The sequence below is a fragment of the Bufo bufo genome, chromosome 11 (genome assembly GCF_905171765.1).
Source record: "Bufo bufo chromosome 11, aBufBuf1.1, whole genome shotgun sequence".
Taxonomy (NCBI): Eukaryota; Metazoa; Chordata; class Amphibia; order Anura; family Bufonidae; genus Bufo; species Bufo bufo.
Window position 1 is genome coordinate 36,959,991 of NC_053399.1, and position 18,949 is coordinate 36,978,939.

At 47.3% G+C, this 18,949-nt stretch overlaps 1 protein-coding gene across 1 annotated transcript in view; it reads left to right on the top strand.

Annotated features, from left to right (window-relative positions):
* Positions 1-6,795: 6,795 nt before the first annotated feature.
* Positions 6,796-18,949, top strand: part of MIDEAS (mitotic deacetylase associated SANT domain protein) — a 98,608-nt gene continuing 86,454 nt past the window's right edge. Inside the window, exon 1 of the transcript XR_005774871.1 lies at positions 6,796-6,932. The gene's annotated coding sequence lies outside the window, so the exon portion shown is untranslated. The remainder of the gene's footprint in view (positions 6,933-18,949) is intronic.

An 18,949-nucleotide genomic window follows, 5' to 3' on the forward strand; every position in this document is an offset into this window, starting at 1 on the left:
ATCCGCAAGCAAGTGCAGGTGCAATGCGTTTTTCACTGATGGTTGCTAGGAGATGTTGTTTGCAAACCTTAAGTTTTTTATCAGGCGCGTGAAAAACGCATCAAAATGCATTGCGCCCGCGCGGAAAAAAACTGAACAACTGAACGCAATTGCAGACAGAACTGACTGAACTTGCTTGCAAAATGGTGCGAGTTTCACAGAACGCACCCTGAACGCATCCGGACCTAATCCGTCACGCTCATGTGAAAGAGGCCCCTTTAAACATTGCCCCATGGATACCCCAACACTCCCAGCAAACTCTCACCCACTCTGTAGAAAATTTGCACAATCTATGCCCCTCAAACTGGTGTAAAGCAGAACTGGCTTGGTTGCCCATAGTAACCAATCAGATTCCTCCTTTCATTTTGGACAGCTCCTTTGGAAAATGAAAGGTGGAATCTGATTGGTTGCTATGGGCAACTAAGCCAGTTCTACTCTACCCCAGTTTGATAAGTGATCCCGGTACTTCTGGGCATGGTAAGCTCTGCCCTGGGAACGCCCATTTATAGGCAGGTCCTATAGATAAGCCACACCCTTTTCACCCCCAGGACAGCCTGAATGTGCCAGGGCTCTCTCTCTGTAAAGTAAGGACAGTCCTTGCAAATTTGGGACTGTTGGCGTCTACGTATGTCACAATTTTTGCACGTTGAATCGGGATGTAATCTGACAAAAACCCCTTCTATGCCCTGAAATGAAATCCAAGGAATATGCAGGTACAGTAAAGGCCCACACAATGGTATTACGTCTCCATACAGATGAAGGTTTGGTGCAGTAACCTGGAGTTCGTTACGGGCTCATGCACACGGCCGCATGTGTTTTGCAGTCCGCAAATCGATGATCTGCAAAGCATGGATCCCGGCCGAGTGCATGCTGCAATTTCTTCTTTTTTTAAAAAAATCCCACTGAAATGTCCTATACTTTTCTGCAAAACAGCCAAGAATAGGACACGTTCTATTTTTTTGTTTTTGCCGCGGAGTGGACTTAAGGATGCGGACAGCACACGGTGTGCAGTCCACTTATTATTTGGCCCCGTTGAGATGAACAGGTCCGCCTCCGATCCGCAAAAAACGTGGCATGAGGCCTAATGCAATTTTTAACTAATGCAATTACAAAACTGTGGAAAAAAGGTAATTGCATAAGTGGAATTTCCTATTTTTTTCATTCTCTAAGGCCTCATGCACACGACCGTGATTTGGATGCGGACCCGTTTACTTCAATGGTGCCGCAAAAGATGCAGACAGCCCTCCGTGTGCTGTCCACCTCCACACATGGCCCCGCAAAAAAAATATTTTGCGGACAAGAATAGGCATTTCTATATTGGGTGGCCCGTTACGTGTTTGGCGGATCCGCAATTTGCAGAACGCAAAACATGGTGCGGTCATGTGCATGTAGCCTAAGGCACACTGCTAAAACTGCAGTAAAAATCATGGTTTATATTTTTTTTCAGTCAAAACTAAATGTGAAACGGAACAAAATTGCCCCGTGTGAACACAACCTTGCTGAGTAACTCCCTTTTGTCTTGTAATTAGGGTCTATATGAGGAGTGTATGTGGTTAGTAGTCTGACTCCTAGAAGATGCAGGATCACTGCAGAAGGTAATTCTCTAGACGGTGCAATTCATATCGTGCTTAAGGCCCCTTTCACACGGGCGAGATTTCCGCGCGGGTGCAATGCGTGAGGTGCATTGCACCTGCCAAGGTTTAACCGTATGGTGGAGGTAAGTGGTAACCAGCAGCAAGATCACGTGGGACGCCACAGCTGATACACCACTATCCACCAACGAGTGAGGAATGAAGAATGAATTTAGCCTTCGAAACGTAAAACTTTTTGGCCGCTTTCAGTATTTTGCAAGCCGAAACCTACAGAGAAAACGTATATGCCTCATGCACACAACCGTTGTGTGTTTAGCGGTCGGCCATTAATATAAGAACAGTCGTGTGTATGAGGCCTAATGAAAAGATTTGTGCCGTTTCTTGTGTTATGCATCCACTCCTGGTTTTGGAGTGGATCCAATACTTTACCGCGTGCAGGCAGCCTTAGGCCTCTTTCACACGAATGATACGGATTGGCTCTGGGTGCGTTCAGTATTTTGCAAGCAATATCAGTCGGTTTTGTCTGCGATTGCGTTCAGTTTTTTCTGCGCAGGTGCAATGCACGTGATAAAAACGGAAGGTTTACAAACAACATGTCTTAGCAACCATCAGTGAAAAACACATTGCACCTGCACTTGCTTGCGGATGCGATGCGTTTTTCACTGAAGCCCCATTCACTTCTATGGGGCCAGGGCTGCGTGAAGAATGCAGAATATAGAACACGCAGAACTGATGCGTGAAAAAAAATACACATGTACACTGACCCATTGAAATGAATGGGTCAGGATTCAGTGCGGGTGCTATGCGTTCACGTCACGCATTGCACGCGCGCGGAAAACTCGCTTGTGTGAAAGGGGCCTAAGGGTAGGACCATGCAGGATGGGTTTTACAGAGCAGAATTTCCTGGTGATTTTGCAATGTAAGGCTTAATGCCTGTGACCGTATTTTCAGTCTGCGTCCGATCTGATTTGCAGACAAGAATAAGCATTTCTACAATATGGGATGCACGCAGCCAATAATCCATGTGCAGGAAGCCTAAAGGGTTAAATCTGTGGCAGAAGGCCTGGCTAATATTTCCTTGTCCAATCCCAAGGCTTGTTGTATAGTCGGATCTTGACTCATAGGGAGCCACTTCCAATAGGTGGCGCTGGTGAGATGGTCCTCTTTGCATATCAAAAGTTGGGAGGTATGTTTTTGTGTAAGGCCTCATGCACACAGTCGTTGTGCGGCCGTTCCGTGCATTGGGGACCGCAATTTGCTGCGGCGGCTGGGACGGATCAAGACCCATTAAGCTTGAATGGGTTTGTGATCCGTCAGCACCGGCAAAAAATAGAACATTTTTGCAGTAACTTATTGGACTATAAGATGAAATGTGACCCCTAGAGGCGTAAGCACAATACCCATGGTGCTATCTATGGGACGTTGCACCCCCTAGTGGCTCGAGGGCAGCAGATTGCCTTGTGCTGAAGGACTGTACACAGGACAGAGCAGCAGCCCTCTTGATAGAAGAAGTCATTCCAACCCTGTGATAACGAGAGGAAAGTGTACAGCAGCTTGCAGAAACACCCTCGGAAAAGGAGTGGGAGGCTGGCGTGGGCTGGAGCGCTGCTCACAATACAAGGCTGCAATCAGCAAGGCGAAGGAAACTTTTAGAAGACTAACCTAACCGAATTCACCCTGTGCTTGGTGTACAATACTCGCGGACCAATCTCCGCCTAGAATGGCACGTTGTAATGGGCAGATGATAACATTGAACTCTGTGGAACATGCCAAAAAATGTGTCTGACCTCCAAAACACTTGTCACTATGACTATATTATGCAAGTGACACTATCGTTGCAGAGGCGCCATTGTGCATGCAATCATAACCATCCTTGAGACAGGAATGCGCTTGCTCGGGGCCGGCCGGCCATAGGTTGCATGGTGTCCTGTGCAGTTCATTACTGTATAGTCTACTGCCGTATGGTGCGCCAATAACCTTGACTCAATAGGTGACGTACAGACCCAGAGTTACTAATCCTGTAGATCAGGGATGCTCAACCTGCAGCCCTCCAGCTGTTGTAGAACTACAACTCCTACCATGCTCTTCTGTAGGCTAATAGCTGTAGACTGTCTGGGAATGATGGGAGTAGTAGTTTTGCAACAGCTGGAGGGCCGCAGGTTGAGCATGCCTGCTGTAGATGGCATGAGTTTAGACCGGCTGTCTAGACCTGCACCAGATTTATCACAGGGGGTCAGGCTGGATGGTGAATGTGGTGCAGGGATAGACACTTTTCTCTATACCAACAATTGGTTGGCTTACTTTGATATAGATTTTTTTACGCCAAAATTTTGGCACAATTTTGGTGCAAAAAGGCATGTCGTAGGCCCGTCCCATTTAAACTAAGCCCCGCCTTTTAACTAGCATGTCAGATGCGCCAATTTGTGCCTCTCTTCAGACAGATATTTTACGGTCTGCAAAGCACAAATCCGCAAAAAAAAACAAAAACTGAAGAAATCCGTGTGATGTCTGTGCTGCATCCGTTTTATTTATTTGCAGATCCATTGCAACAATGCCTGTCCTTGTCTGCAAAACAAGATTAGGACATGTTCGTGTTTTTTTTTTGTTTGTTTGTTTTTTTTTTCGCAACTGACATACAGACACAGAATGCACACAGAGTAATTTCAGTTTGTTTTTTTTTTCAAGCCCCATTGAACTGAATGGTTCCCCACCTGTAAAAAACAAAAACAAAAACTGAACGGAAATGGGAAATAATACGTTTGTGTGCATGAGCCCTTATTCTGTGGTTTTAAATGTTTGGCGACAGCGAAACTTGTATAATAAAGACTGATGACTTTTCACATAATTGGGGGGGGGGTGCATTTGCCTCCATTCATGTGTCGTCTGTCTTTTTGGAGCACAAAAGGAAAAATAATTGATATTGTGAATTTGCACAATTCTCTAATATATTATAAAAATTGACTCCCAAGGATGAGCTTCCACTTTTTGTAGTTTGCATGGGAGCAGGCCAATGTGCCGTTTCTTTATTTGTCTGGCATTATATGGGGCAGTATGAGTGGCACTATAGGACGTACAATATTTGACCAACCTACTGATATTATGTAAGCACTGTGACTGCAACTACGTAGGCTCCAACAAATGCATTCTATTATCTATGCAATACACCCGATTCACCAGTAATCTGTGTCTGGTACCATTGTATAGGCACTGCGGATGACATGGTAGCGGTTTATAATCTCTGTGCAACCGTATCCCTTTCCCCTTAGGAGGTTTAACAAGGACATGGAGTCCCCTTTAAGTATAGTGGTGTTGGTATCCAGGGGTAGGATTGGCAGAGTGGTGTAGAGTGACCTACAATGTCTCTGAAGGTGTTGTATGCACGTGTCACGGTGCTCCTACCTGGGCCAGACAGTGCTCTGCTGGCCGACACACAACCTCTCCCCAGGAGGGGTAGACTAGACTGCCTTACTAAACTCCTCCCTGTTTAGAGAGGACTGGACTGGAAAGAAGAACCTATCACTGCCCAGATTGCTGCCACCTGCTGGTGAACCAGTCACATTACATTTAAACATTAATTTGCAAGGAAATGAATACACACACTATGCAGGATGTGACTATAAATATATATGATGACACAGGATCAACCATTATAGATAGTGGGGGTTCCAAAAGAGGTGGTAATGCCACTCTGAGGTATTACATCTGCATGGCAGTATTATTTGTGCACTGTATGTCACTGTTACCTATGGTGTGAGACTGCAATGGTTTTGGAGTTGTGACCTATGAATTCAAGGGATTTAACTTTGGCGGGACCAAATAAAAAAAATAAAAAATGCCACAGCCCAATACGTAATTCAGGCGCAATAGCACTATATGTGCCAGCTGCAAGGGGGGCAGACTGCAATATAACACTTGCTGCTAGCTGTGTGGCCTGTATGCGCAACCATTCATTTCACTGGGGCCACAAACAAACGGAAATACTCGCTGTGCATTCTGTGTCCGTATGTTCGCATGGCCGTTCCGCAAAAAAATACATGTCCTATTATTGTCCACAGTGCAGACAAGGATAGGACTGTTCTATTAGGGGCCAGCTGTTGCGTTCCACAAAATGTTGAAAGCACACGTCCGGTATCCGTGTTTTGCGGACCGTAAAACATCCAACAGTTGTGTGCATGAGCCCTTAGGCTATAGTCACATGGTAGATTTTCCAGTTGTTTCTTACATATTCCACCCTAAGATCCATGGGAAAATCTTGTCTATTTTGCTTCTTATGACTTTCAAAGAGAATCTGTGCTGTAGTTCATATGCAGTGGTATACGTACCATGGAGGCAGACCATGGGACTCCTATCAGGCTGAGCACTACAAGGGGTCCCCTACACTGATTAGTGTTCTGTAGCTCCGGAATTGTGGACCCATTCAAGTGGCGTGGATTGCTGACCCACTCTTTGCGGGCCGCCCAACGGCCATGTGCATGAGGCCTAGGGCTGAGGATTTCCAAGGCCAATTTTACCCTTTGCAATACACCTGGGTGAAATCTGCAAAAAAATAAAAAATAATCAGACCCAAGATCAGCATGTACGGTAACTCACATGGATTTTTGTTGCTGATTTTATTTATTTATTTTCCTCTGCAACTTGCATTCTGTCGGAATACCATCTGGAGAGCATGGGGCCCTCCTACTGTTCTTGCGCCGGAGTCCTCTGTGTCTGAACATGTTCTCTGGTGTCTGCAAAAATTTTAGGATCCTTTTTTAAATGTTTTTTTTTTCTTTTTTTTATTCTAAAACTAAACCTTGCACTAAACCAGGTTGACATTTACCAAGGTGTTTGCCCTGCGGCGCTGACAGAGGGGGTCATCATCTCCATGGCTCCTGTAACAAAGTGAGTGCAACAGTCAGCAAGTCAGGGCGATGCCTGCAGCACAGAGAGATTCCTGTGCTTTCATTTTTACCACAGGAGGAGGAGGAGGAGGAGATGGAGGAGGAGGGGAGCCCAGAACACGAGGAAGTGACGACTCTATGGAGTTAAACAAGACAGAAAACAAGTTTTTTTTAATGGACTGGGAGTTGTAGTCTGGTGAGACCTCTGACAGAAGCAGCTCAGGGTGTTGCACACACTTGGGCTTCCAGATTATTGGTTTTCTTATTTTTATATAATATATATATTTTTATATTTTCTTTTCTGTCGTGAACCTCCTCGGCTTGTGTGGAGTTTGCCCAGTGACAGGGGCAGCAGGTGCGGTGCAGCCTTGCAGGACACGACAGTATGAGGAGGACGCCGCCGCCTGCAAGCCTCACAGAGGTTGGTGTATTGCTTCACTGTTACTTTTACTGTTACTTTTATTACTATCGCTTCCTACTGAGCCTCGCTTCATGGGCTGCGTGCTTTCTGTGTGGTATCGGTCATCAGGTCGATGCTTGGGCACAGTGAACGCTTTTTTTTTGTGGCGCCCATGTCCAGGAAGTCTTCCTAATGACACCTAGGCCTGCGCCAAAGCTGGGACCAACATTTTATGTCAAGGCAGATATTGAGCGGACGGGTTTAAGCGCACAAAAATATTTAGCAAATGTGCGACATCTCCCATATTGGGCTACGTCTACACGACGACATTTGTCGCGCGACATTTTGTTGCACTAATGTCGCGCGACAATTTTTATAATGGCAGTCTATGGTGTCGCACTGCAACATGCTGCAACAGTCGCAGAAAATACATTTGGGATGGATTTTTCTGCGACTGTTGCGTCGCAGTCGCAGCATGTTGCAGTGCGACACCATAGACTGCCATTATAAAAATTGTCGCGCGACATTAGTGCAACAAAATGTTGCAGTGTAGTTGTGCCCTATCTGTCGCGCGACTTATTGTCGTCGTGTAGACGTAGCCTTACGGTATATCCTGAGAGCGAGGAGTAAATCGCACACGACGCCTATTTGGTTTATGCAAAACGTATGGTATGTGCACTCATTGCCCACAGGGTGCAACCATGGGTTGAAGGGTGAGTTGCAGGTGGTTTCATACTACATTTTTATTTTGTTTTTAAGGAAAAAAAAACACTGGGCGATATTTAAAAAAAACTGCGTTTTACGCCAGTCTTTGTTCCCCCTCCACCCCACGCGCCTCGCCATAAATTACGCACCCGTCCGGCAGTCCGTGCTCCTGGTGTAAAAACTACTCCAGCCCCTTACTGGAGAAGTTTTTCACCAACATTAAGGCCTCATGCACACGACCGTTTTTTTTAAGGTCCGCAAAAACGGGGTCCGTAGGTCCGTGATCCGTGACCGTTTTTTCGTCCGTGGGTCTTCCTTGATTTTTGGAGGATCCACGGGCATGAAAAATGAAAAAAAAATCTAAGTCAAGTTTGCCATTGAAATGATAGGAAAAAACGGACACGGATCACGGACACGGATCACGGACGCGGATGACAATCTTGTGTGCATCCGTGATTTTTCACGGACCCATTGAATGGGTCCGCGAACCGTTGACCGTGAAAAAAATAGGACAGGTCATATTTTTTTCACGGCCAGGAAACACGGCTCACGGATGCGGCTGCCAAACGGTGCATTTTCCGATTTTTCCATGGACCCATTGAAAGGCAATGGGTCCAAGGAAAACGGAACCACGGACGCGGATGCACACAACGGTCATGTGCATGAGGCCTAAGGGCTCAAGCATACGACCGTGGTTTGGGTCCGCTTTTTTTGCGGATCGGATGCGGACCCATTCACTTCAGTGGGGGCCGCAAAAGATGTGGACAGCACTCCATGTGCTGTCCGCATCCGCACGTCTGTTCCGTGCCGTCCACAAAATCATAGAGCATGTCCTATTATTGTCTGCGTTACGGACAAGGATAGGACTGTTCTATTAGGGGCCAGTAATTCTGTGTATTTTGCGGATCCGCAATTTGCGGACCACAAAACGGCCAACAGTCGTGTGCAGGGTGGTCCGCAAATTGCCGGGGTCACGAGTGACTGATGAGCTGTGGATTTGCCTTGGCAGATTTTCGTGTGGCAAATCTGCAATGTTGTACTAGTAAAGTGGATGAGAAAGTCTAAATTGTCATTCACATGCTGCATGAAAAAGCGCAGAAAAGCTGCGGTATGTCAATTTTATACAGCGGATTGTTCTTGCAGATTTAACCCTTCTTAATGGAAAGGGTGAAGTCCGCTGGCTTTTTTCGCAGCAAAAACCTCTGTAATATGGCAGGTTTCTGTGCAGCTTTTCCGGCTGGATTTTTCATCACTCTTCACCCTGCCCCTTATGACTGTTTTGCAGGTGTAAATGTTAGTAAATTTGTCTGGGCCAAAGCATACAAACACTAAATATTATCTAATGGAGTAAAAGTCGCAAAAAGAGGCCTTGCAACTTTTTTTTCCAGACGTTTGCCCATAGACTTTTTTTTTTTTTCTATAGGAAACAAAAGCCAGAAAAAATTTATTGTACAAGCCAAAAAACTGGCAATAAAATAATGTAGCTTGCAAGTCCCCTTTTAAAGGGTGTTTCCGCTATATAAAGGTGTTATCTAACATGAGAAAATCAGGGCTTCTTACGGAAGCAGTGCCTCCCTGGGTTGTGTGTAGTGCAACCGGCGCCTCCCCCAAGGGCCCTCTATATATAACTCCTCCTAGCGGCAGGGGAGTCTGGCAGGCTGCATGTCGTACTTTTAGTCCGGCTGCCTCTCGCCATGCGCTGCCGCCGGAACTCCGCCCCCATTATAGTCAATGGGGATGGAGCGGCAGTCCTGGGGCACACGTGAACAAGCGGCAGGACGGATCCGACAGGCTGTTCACCCGCCGGAACAGCATGCCGGACTCCCCTGCCGCTAATGTGAAAGTACTCTAAAATGTCTCTTCATATATACGGCGGGACCCCAGGCTTTGGCTCCGAAGCAATAAATAGAGGGAATAATTGAGGGATAAAATATTAACTTGAGTCCAGACCTTGAGATGAAGTTTAATGGCAGCTTTACTTTGAATAAACGTTCTCCAAACAGTTTCAGGCTATGGTCTTGGTTCCAGCAGGCTTTAGCATGAAACTGGCAGGCAAACTCTCCGCTGCTATATCTGTTTCTCTCTGACTCTGCTGTACTGCCAGGCTGGCTGTGTAACTCAGCTTCTTCTGTATGCTGCACTTCTTCTCTGTAGTCTGACTCTAGGTTATGCCAGGGAACTTTCCTCCTGAGGCTTCAAGCTTTGTCCTCCATGGCCAGCAGAGCTTAGGGTGCTTTGGTTGGTGTGGGCACGTCCAACAGAGACGTGCCCCTGCACACACTTCCCCTAGGGGGGTAAGCTAGACTGACTAGAACTTCTGCCCCACCCTTCCTGCAGGAAGTATGACTCTCCCAGCTCTCTCCAGGGGGGGGGGTTAGAATGGAATCGAAGGTGGAATATAGCTCTGCCATATTTGCTGCCACCTGCTGGTGAACCAGGCACATTACATAAACAGTTATATAACATTAGAAATGCACAGTGTGGAGGACCTGGAATAAATGCATAAGATGACATGAGGTTAGACAAATAGAGACAGTAGCAAGGTGCAGAAGTGGTAACACCAGTCTGGGGTGTTAGGCCTCATGCACACGAACGTTTTTTTTCACGGTCCGCAAAAACAGGGTCCGTAGGTCCGTGATCCGTGACCGTTTTTTCGTCCGTGGGTCTTCCTTGATTTTTGGCGGATCCACGGACATGAAAAAAAAGTCATTTTGGTGTCCGCCTGGCCGTGCGGAGCCAAACGGATCCGTCCTGAATTACAATGCAAGTCAATGGGGACGGATCCGTTTGACGTTGACACAATATGGTGCCATTTCAAACGGATCCGTCCCCATTGACTTTCAATGTAAAGTCCGGAGTCCCTTTTATACCATCAGATCGGAGTTTTCTCCAATCCGATGGTATATTTTAACTTGAAGCGTCCCCATCACCATGGGAACGCCTCTATGTTAGAATATACTGTCGGATATGAGTTAGATGGTGAAACCTCATTTCCGACAGTATATTCTAACACAGAGGCGTTCCCATGGTGATGGGGACGCTTCTAGTTAGAATATACTACAAACTGTGTACATGACTGCCCCCTGCTGCCTAGCAGCATCCGATCTCTTACAGGGGGCCGTGATCAGCACAATTAACCCCTCAGGTGCCGCACCTGAAGGGGTTAATTGTACTATCATATCCCCCTGTAAGAGATCAGGGCTGCCAGGCAGCAGGGGGCAGACCCCCCCCCCCCCCCCCCCCAGTTTGAATATCATTGGTGGCCAGTGCGGCCCCCCCCCCCCCCTTCCTCCATTGTAATAAATCGTTGGTGGCACAGTGTGCGCCCCCCCTTCCTCCCTCTATTGTAATAATTCGTTGGTGGCACAGTGTGCCCCCCCCCGCCTCCCCCCCCCTTCCTCCCTCTATTGTAATAATTCGTTGGTGGCACAGTGTGCCCCCCCCCCCCCCGCCTCCCCCCCCTTCCTCCCCCCCCTTCCTCCCTCTATTGTAATAATTCGTTGGTGGCACAGTGTGCGCCCCCCCCCCCCCCTTCCTCCCTCTATTGTAATAAATCGTTGGTGGCAATCATTGGCCCCCCTCCCTCTATAGCATTTTCAACATTGGTGGCCAGTGTGCGGCCTCCCATCTTGCGCCCCCCCCCCCCCCCCCCCCCCGATCATTGGTGGCAGCGGGTTACTAGCAATAGTACAAGATTCATACTTACCTGGGAGCTGTGATGTTCGTGTTCGGCCGGGAGCTCCTCCTACTGGTAAGTGACGGTTCATTTAGCAATGCGCCGCACAGACCTGTCACTGTCACTTACCAGTAGGTGGAGCTCCCGGCCGGACACGAACATCGCAGCAGCAGGTAAGTATTAATCTTCTACTATTGTACTATTGCTAAGTAACCATGGCAACGAGGACTGTAGTAGCGTCCTGGTTGCCATGGTTACCGATCGGAGGCCCAGCGAATAAACTGGGACTCCGATCGGAACTCCGCTGCCACCAATGATGATGGGGGGGAGGGGGGGGGGGAGATGGGAGGCTGCACACTGGCCACCAACGTTGTTAATGCTATAGAGGGGGGGGGGGGGGCAATGGGGGGCGCACACTGTGCCACCAACGATTTATTACAATAGAGGGAGGAAGGGGGGGGGGGCGCACACTGTGCCACCAACGAATTATTACAATAGAGGGAGGGGGGGGGGGGGCCGCACTGGCCACCAATGATATTCAAACTGGGGAGGGGGGGGGGAGGGTCTGCCCCCTGCTGCCTGGCAGCCCTGATCTCTTACAGGGGGATATGATAGTACAATTAACCCTTTCAGGTGCCGCACCTGAAGGGGTTAATTGTGCTGATCACGGCCCCCTGTAAGAGATCGGGTGCTGCCAGGCAGCAGGGGGCAGTCTTGTACACAGTTTGTAGTGTATTCTAACTAAAAGCGTCCCCATCACCATGGGAACGCTTCTGTGTTAGAATATACTGTCGGTTCTGAGTTTTCACGAAGTGAAAACTCAGCTTTGAAAAAGCTTTTATGCAGACGGATCTTCGGATCCGTCTGTATAAAAACTAAACTACGGCCACGGATCACGGACACGGATGCCAATCTTGTGTGCATCCGTGTTCTTTCACGGACCCATTGACTTGAATGGGTCCGTGAACCGTTGGCCGTGAAAAAAATAGGACAGGTCATATTTTTTTCACGGCCAGGAAACACGGATCACGGATGCGGCTGCAAAACGGTGCATTTTCCGATTTTTCCACGGACCCATTGAAAGTCAATGGGTCCGCGAAAAAAAACGGAAAACGGCACAACGGCCACGGGTGCACACAACGGTCGTGTGCATGAGGCCTTACAGTAGTATTGCAGCTCAGGTCCTCTGAGGAATGTAGATGAGGCTGAGCTGCAGTATCGCATACAACCTGTGGACAGGCGTAGTACAGTTTTTGGACTGAAGCTTCCCTAATCCTGGAAAACCCCTGTAAACTTAAATAATAGGATAAAAATATAATGATTTTTTTTTTTTTTTTTTTATAGTTTACATTCACTGACCTCATACAGAGATCTTGATAATGGTGCATAATTGAAATAATAGGTACATAAGAATGTTGCGTCGCTTTTACTTAAACAGTGATTGAGCTTGCGTGTACATAACTAGAGAGTGCTTTTGTAAGGCTGGGTTCACACTTGAGCGTTTTACAGCGCGTTCAAACGCGCTGTAAAACGCTCAACACATGAAAACCAATGCTTCCCTATGGCCCTGGTTCTCACTTGAGCGTTTTACAGCGCTGAAAAACGCGCTGTAAAACGCCCTACGCTCAAACAAGTACTTGAGCTTCTTTGGGGCGTTTTGACGCGCGTTTGTGGCCATAGGACATTGCAGTCAATCACACAAACGCGCGTCAAACGCGCGTTTACTATTGCAAAATACGCTCGTCAAAAACGCGCGTCAAAAACGCGCGTTAAACGCGCATATCAAAGACGCTCAGGTCGTGCGGACGTGTGAATGGAGCCTTACAGGGGATGGTGCGGAGACGGCTGTCAGCTGAACGCTCGTTTAAAACAATTATTGGGGCATGTTTATCAAGCTCGCCTGTTTTAGGAGAAAAATTTGTGATGCGTATTTGCTTCAAGTGGCTTTCTTTTCCTAGTATTTATAAAAAGTCGACATAGCACTTCATTAATTAGACTAGGCGTATTACTATTAGTCTGACCTCTGGTGGTTATTTTTTAGTATGACCGGTTCGTATTTACTGGGACTGGTCTAACTAGTATACAAGTGAAAATGTTGCGCCAGTGAGCTGAGAATAGGCACTCGTCTCCATGAAAGTGTGACTTTTAAGGCAAAATTTTGTGCCACTCACAACTGATGAAGAAAAGTATGCCAGCCTTGGGGTGGAGTAGAAATTAGAACGTTTTTACAAATAAATCGGGTACAAAAAAGACACACCTACATAAATAGGTCGGAAAAACCTGAAGTTGGAAAACTTCTGAATTGTGGCTCGTGCACAGGAGTGTATTTTCTTTCTGTGTCTGTTCTGTTTTTTTGGCGGACCGTATGCGGAACCATTTATCTTAATGGGTCCACAAAAAAAAACGGAAGTTACGTTTCCGTATTTCAGTATTTCCGTTCCGCAAAAAAATAGAACTTGTCCTATTATGGTCCGCATTACGGAGAAGGACAGGACTGTTCTATTAGGGGCCAGCTGTAACGTTCCGCAAAATACGGAATGCACATGGATGTCATCCGTGTTTTTTGCAGACCGCTAAATACATACGGTCATGTGCATGAGCCCATAGTCTAAAAAATCTAAATAGGCAAACGCCTCCGAAAGGTGCAATTTCAGTGGTAAATGCATCCGTTTGGTAGGTAACTTTCAATCCATAACTTTTGATACAGTTGTGTTCCCTACATACAGTTGCAAGAAAAAGTATGTGAACCCTTTGGAATGATATGGATTTCTGCACAAATTGGTCATAAAATGTGATCTGATCTTCATCTAAGTCACAACAATAGACAATCACAGTCTGCTTAAACTAATAACACACAAAGAATTAAATGTTACCATGTTTTTATTGAACACACCATGTAAACATTCACAGTGCAGGTGGAAAAAGTATGTGAACCCTTGGACTTAATAACTGGTTGAACCTCCTTTGGCAGCAATAACTTCAACCAAACGTTTCCTGGAGTTGCAGATCAGACGTGCACAACGGTCAGGAGTAATTCTTGACCATTCCTCTTTACAGAACTGTTTCAGTTCAGCAATATTCTTGGGATGTCTGGTGTGAATCGCTTTCATTCCAAAGGGTTCACATACTTTTTCTTGCAACTGTATATACTATATGCATTGCTTCCTGCATGTAACCAAACCAACAAGGCTGACCCCCTCCTGCGTCTCCTAGATCAAGGGTCAACATACAGAATATTGTCAAGTTGCAGCACATTTAGCAACGTGCTCGGCTGTTCTTCTAACTCCCATAGAAGTGAATGGAGTGGTCGTTTCAGGAGAGCCGGAGTGCCGGAGGTTGCTGATCCCCGCAATAAGGGATAAAGATGTTGCATTGGTGGCAGGACCACTACAAACTGGCAGCCTGCAGATGAAGGCGGAGACCATATCATGTTGATTGTTTGCAGTGACCCAGTGGTTCACTGCTAAACAATCAATGTTCTAATATTGGTCTCTTTTACACAAGCGTATTGAGATCTGTCAGTATACCGACTCAGGATTCCTGATGATATACCATCAGGATTGCTTCAAGATTTACATGCGTATTTCTTCCTTATTTATGCACTGCACGAGTGCACGGACAGTAATGTGCGTATTTGGAAACAAATCTGCACAAAACTCGGACATGCTCTGGATTTCAAATACGGACGTAAATTATACGCCCATGTAAATGGCTCCATTCATTAACAATAGCAGCGTATTCTGGGACATAAACTTCGGACCATATACGGATTGTAAATCCGCTGGTGGGAGTTTTACACGGATGACCTATCCAGAGGAGTATCTGATCGGTGGTGGTCCGACACCTAGGAGTAGAGCCACAGCCTTCTCTCTGCTTTTCCTAGGCCACCTGACGTCACATTCATCTGTCACGTGGCGCGGAATACTCGCTCGTGTGAAAGGGGCCCAAAGAGACTGTTTGCTATAGTCAAGCCGGTGTTCCGTCATTCTGGTGGACCTTATCGAGATGGCGGATTTCCGGAGTCTCGCATCTCGATAAGGTCCACCAGAATGACAGAACAAGTCATGGAACCATGTGAGCCACCGTGAGGACTACCACAAAACTCTTAGCTGATGCCACCACCACCAAAACCTCCCCTGAGGGTAGATGTGCTGCATGTTCTCCTATAAGGTGGCCTGCAATGGCATTGGTGGGTAGATGTAGATGTTTGACACGGGGCCCCCAGCATCTTCAGGCTACAGCACGTATCTGATAGATCTATATGTATTCCCAGATTTGCCTTAGCATTTTGATATAATGATGTATTATGTGGGTGTGCTCAGCCTATTTTATTAGGGTGTGCCTTCAGAAGAAATATGCAGTGTAGTACATTTTTCAGCCTAGCCATAACCGCACCCCGTATAATCCATCGACAGCACCTCCAAAACCAGCGCATCTGCGTATATAGAGAAGTACACATAAGCCCATATAACTGTACCAGACGTGTGTGCGTCGTAATCGGCAGCCATAGTACAGCCAAGTAAGTGTGCATGCTGGGAGTTGTAGTTTCACAGCAGCTGGAGTGCCGATTATGTGATATCTCGGCCATTCTCGCACACTGGTTCCTGACACACTACACTTTGACTCTGGGTGGCGCCGCCCAGAACAAAATGATTATATTTTATTGCCGTACGGCTATGGCTTATGCTCCAGAAAGCCTTTGATGGCGGCAGACGGCAGCATGTAATTACGCTTATGCAGGGCCGGGGTTATTGTGTAAGGTTCCTTTTGCAGGACACTCTCTTACTGATTTGCATTGCAAATAGTTGGGCGCAGGGCCCAGCCCATGGGACGCTCGCCAAGTTCCTCTGTCCTTTGACCTAAAGTCTCTTGTCGCGTTCTCTTCGGTCTATAGTTATGTTTGTGTGTCACTGCCAAGGATGAGGCTATCGAGTTTTCAGGGTGAAAATCGTCCAGCTCCCAGAGCAGTTTAAGGAATCGAAGACGTCCTTGTTGAAAATCATTACTTTATAGTTGAACGATTTCTAATTTGAGTTGAGTTAACCCCTTAGTGGCTGGTGCAGGCTGTCTCTTGGTAACAGAGGACGTTTAGCCTTTTCACTGGTGGTGCTCTTTATTATTAGTATGTTCTATTTGTAGAGAAGACTTGCGTATTTTATGTCATGATTATTTTTTTTTGCATAATATAATAATATTTATTTATTGTTATTTGAACTTTTACAGGGCATCTGTCAGCAGTTTTGTCCCTATGACACTGGCTGCCCTGGTACATGTGCGCTTGGCAGCTGAAGACATCGGTGTTGGTCCCATGTTCATATGCAGTGATGGCCAGTTGGCATTGTTTGCCCGCGAACACATGCGGGCTGCCATCTTTTCTCACAAGTCCGGCGAGGCACAGGTAAGCCCTTACCTGTGCCGCGAGCCAGTCTGAAACAAATGCGGTCAGCGGGAGCAGGCAGTTCCGAGAACAGCCCAATGAAGGCCCCCGGTGGCTGCTCTCGGAACTGCCTGCTCCCGGTGACCGCATTTGATTTCAGACCGGCTCGCGCACAGGTAAGGGCTTACCTGTGCCTCGCCGGACTTGTGAGAAAAGATGGCAGCCCGCATGTGTTCGCGGGCGAACACTGCGAACTGGCCATCACTGCTCATATGTGCCTGTATTGCTGAGAATTAATTTTTTTTATTATATGCAAATGAGCCTCTAAGAGCAATGAGGGCGTTACCGTTACACCTAAAGGCTCTGTTCTCTCTGTAACTGCCAAGACCTCTGCACTTTGACAGGACCATGCAATATGACGTTTTTACTGCCCGGTACTGTCAATTAAAGCGCAGAGAGAGCAGAGCCTCTAGGTGTAATGGTAACGCCCCCATTGCTCCTAGAGGCTCATTTGCATATATTAAAACATCAGTTTTCTCAGCACTGCGGGCACATATGAACATGGGACCAACACAGATGCCTCCAGCTGCCAAGCGCACATGTAACAGGTCAGCCAGTGTCATAGGGACAGATCTGCTGTCCGAGCTTTTACTATTTATGGCCTATCCTCAGGATAGGTCATCAATATCCAATCCGACACCCGGCACCCCCGCCGATCAGCTGTATGGGGAGACGGCGTGTGCAGTCCTGTCTGCTGCTGCTGTCTATGGTCTTTGCAGCAGACATAAGAGAGAAGTGAGACGGCACATGCGCACTGCGCGCGCCATCTCCTCCCCCTGTGATAGACATTGTAGAGAGTACATTGTGCAACGGGCGCCTCCCCCTAGGGCCCTCCTATAACGCGTTCCAGGTGTAGGAAAGCTGAGTGGTATAGTGCAGCCTGTGTCTTTGTGTGTCACGGTGCTCCTACCTGGATACCGCTGGACCCCAGGTTTTGGCTCCAAAGCAATAAATAGGGAAATAATTGAGGGATTATTGAAGAACTTGAGTCCAGACCTTGAGATGAAGTTCAATAGCAGCTTTACTTAGGGAAACGTTTTTCCAAAACAGATTTCAGGCTTTATCTTGGTTCCAGAAGGCTTTAGCATGAAACTGGCAGGCAAACTCCACTCTACTATATCTGTTTCTCTCTGACTCTGCTGTATTGACAGGCTGGCTGTATAACTCTGCTTCTTCTGTATGCTGCACTTCACTTTGTAGTCTGACTCTAGGTTATGCCAGGGAACTTTCCTCCTGGCTCCTGAGGCTTCCAGCTTTGGCCTCCATGGCCAGCAGAGCTTAAGGTGCTCTGGCTGGCGTGGGCACGTCCAACAGAGACATGCCCCTGCACACCTTTCCCCTAGCTGGGGGTAATCTAGACTGGAACCAACTGGTCCCCACCCTTCCTGCAGGAAGTAGGACTAGCCCACTCCTCTCCAGAGGGGGATTAGAATGGAATGGTAAGTTCTATTCTAAGTACAGCTCTGTCGTGTTTGCTGCCACCTGCTGGTGAACCAGGCATATTACATGAACATAACAGTTGCATAAAGATATTAGGAATGCACATTGTGAAGGACCTGGAAAGACGCACATAAGGGTACTTTCACACTAGCGTTTTTCTTTTCCAGCACTGAGTTCCGTCATAGGGACTCAATACCGGAAAAGAACTGATCAGTTTTATCCCCATGCATTCTGAATGGAGAGAAATCTGTTCAGGATACATCAGGATGTCATTGCATGCTGCCGTATTATCTCCGTCTCAAATTCCGGATCAGTTGCCGGAATGCCGGATCCGGCATTAATTTACATTGAAAATACTGCAAAGCCGGATTCGTCCTTCCAGTCTGCGCATGCGCAGACCGGTGAAAATGTGAAAAAAATATATAACTGATCCGTTTCTCCGGATGACATCCGGAAAGACTGATCCGTTCTTGCAATGCATTTGTTAGGGTACTTTCACACTTGCGGCAGGACGGATCCGACATGCTGTTCACCATGTCGGATCCGTCCTGCGGCTATTTCGCCGTGCCCCCGGGCCGCCGCTCTGTCCCCATTGACTATAATGGGGACGGGGCGGAGCTCCGGCGCAGCACGGCTTAAGGCCGCCGGACTAAAATTACTGCATGTCAGGTTTTTTAGTCCGGTGGCTTTCGCCGTGCTGCGCCGGAGCTCCGCCCCCGTCCCCATTATAGTCAATGGGGACGGAGCGGGGGCACGGCGAAATAACCGCAGGACGGATCC